Below are 2,477 nucleotides of genomic sequence, written 5' to 3'. Positions count from 1 at the left end.
ATTCCATATCTTAGATAAGATATGTATTATTATAAAATAATATCTTATAAGATTCCGTATCATATCTAAGATCTCTAAGATTATAATATCATATCCTCTAAGATTAGTTACCATATTTTGCCTAAGTTGCCATGTCTTCATCATGGGGCCAACCAGGCTTCAATCTGATAGACTTCTTTAGTAGCTCTTTGAATCGGGCCAATTCTTGTGGGCTAAATGTCCCCCATCTAATCGATAGACCTCCATAGGGCGCTTCTTGCGGCATGATCACGGGCTTTGCATTTTGGCCCGTGACACAAGATTGTAAGTCTATTACTTCTAATGCGAAAGTTATAATCTTTCAGTTGAATCTCGAAAACTAATTATGTGATACAAGCGGTCTGACCCAATTCAAGGCCCATTATGAAGATGAGTATCACCTCCTCACTTGGCCTAGACATTAGGTCCGAATTTAGGAGATTACATTAGTCACAGATATGATTTAGTACGATGGAAGTTTATAAAATAATCAGTTTAAAATATTTATTTATTTTAGAAGAAAATTTAGCTTATTTTCAGAAAAAATCCAAGAGTTAACAAAAAAACCAATTAATTTTAACATTTTAATTGTAACGGTGACTGTAATGGGCCAAATCTGCCCGGGCCCAACAACCAAACCAAAATTACAAAAAAAAAATTATAACAGTCCCTTAAAAATTTAGAGTCTAGTTTTTACAGGCCCAAAAATCAAAGCTACCCAAACCCAATTAAATACATGACCCAAAGCCCAAACCTAGACCCAAACGCCCTAAAGCCCAACTAGCCCGATTACCCTAAACATTTTTCAGCTAGAGAAAAAACCTAGGCGCCGCTCAGCCTTCATGCAGCCGAACCCCAGCTACCTCCGTACCCGAGCCAGCACAGCCCCGTACACGCGCCTTGCACCAGTACCTGTGAAAGAAACAAACGAGAACAGCAAATAGCAGCAAAGAGAAAAAAAATAATAGCAAGCAATTTCTTTGTATTTTTCTTTCGATTTCGGCTATATAAAGCCATACCAGGTTGTAATTCGTTTGGGCAATATAGACACCCACTACAGATACGAAATAATAAAATAGAAAAAGCAAAGATTTCAAGGTGATTCGTAGATTATTTCTTTGTTCTTGTTCTTTTTTTACTTTATTTTTGAATCCATTCAACGAATCCAAAGAAGGAGGGTTAGCTTACCTATTTTGGTGACGATTTGGTTGACGGATCCTTGTGGATTGGTTAGAACCGCGACGGGTAGAGGCGCGTTTGGCGTCGGTGAAGCCCACGAATCAACTGAGAGAGAAGCGAGGGGCATACCTTCGCGAATCGGCCATCAAAGTCCCTATTCCCCTCGCTGAGATCGGAGTTGTGGAAGGAATTTGAAATCGGCAATGTATTCAAATCGGCCGAATATTGGGGAGAAAAGTTTGATTTTCTTTTTAATTTTTTTGAAGCAGCTAGGGGATTTACTTAGGGTACTTAGGGTTTGCTTTTGCTGCTTTGGGGAAGATTAAGTGGCACCGTTTCAGGCTAATACTAATAGCCCCAAAATGGCACTACTTAAAAAAGAGGGTTATTTGCAATATGAATCACTCTTTTTTTACATGTGTCTCATTTTAGCTCAAATTCTAGCTTTTTAATTTATCCGTTAAAGTTCATTTCTTTTTATTTTTGGTTCCTTGACCATTTAATCTCGTTTATTTTTCATTTTTTATTATTATTTTCAATATTCTGCTTTTATTTTTATTTTCTTTAGTATTTTATTTACTTGCTCTTTTTAAATTCAACCCCTTATATTTTATTTTATCTTCATGTTTATTGTTGTACCTGTATTTTACGCCTTAGACTTCATTTTTTTTATGTTAAATCGAATCCTTTTAGTTTCCATTTTTGTTTTTTATTTTTATTTCACTATTATTTTGTACTATTCTTTTGCCTTTATTTTACATTCATGGCTTATTACAAATGTTCATCGTATTATTACTATTAATATCCTTATCACGTTTTCTTTTTTGCTCCATCAATATTATTTGTTATTTTTGTCTTATTTTTTTTATTTGTTTTTTTCTTTTTTTAATTTCGAACTAAATTGTTTTATTTGTTGTCTTGTTCATCCACTTATTTCTTTATTCCTTTAACTTTTTATACTGAAAAGTTCATTTATTTATGTTTTTTATATGCTATTCGATTCTATTATTATTATTATTATTATGTATTTATATATACATTTAGTCCCATGCTAATTTATTTTATGAATTCTTTTAAATTTATCTTAATATATTTTTATGTACATAAGTCATTTTTTAAAACATATTTTACTACATATTGTTTTGATTTTAAATCTCACATTTAAATACTATTTTGTATATATATACATTTATTACTTTAATGGATTTTTCTATTTTAAAACACTTTTTGCTTTGTGATTTATCAAGTATTTTCAATATATATTGAAATAATTTTAGGAA

The 2,477-nt window shown here is 32.0% G+C and overlaps 1 long non-coding RNA gene across 1 annotated transcript; it reads right to left on the bottom strand.

The window, feature by feature from the left end:
- Nucleotides 1-572: 572 nt before the first annotated feature.
- Nucleotides 573-2,018, bottom strand: LOC107936260 (uncharacterized). The gene is made up of 2 exons (XR_001694355.2): nucleotides 1,207-2,018; nucleotides 573-930 (listed from the first exon to the last, which is right to left on the bottom strand). It is a non-coding gene; the product is annotated as an uncharacterized lncRNA (long non-coding RNA).
- Between the last annotated feature and the right edge of the window lie 459 nt (nucleotides 2,019-2,477).

Source organism: Gossypium hirsutum, chromosome A03 (assembly GCF_007990345.1).
Source record: "Gossypium hirsutum isolate 1008001.06 chromosome A03, Gossypium_hirsutum_v2.1, whole genome shotgun sequence".
Classification (NCBI taxonomy): Eukaryota; Viridiplantae; Streptophyta; class Magnoliopsida; order Malvales; family Malvaceae; genus Gossypium; species Gossypium hirsutum.
Note: the sequence above shows the minus strand (reverse complement) of the source record. Positions and strands in the feature narration are given on the sequence as shown.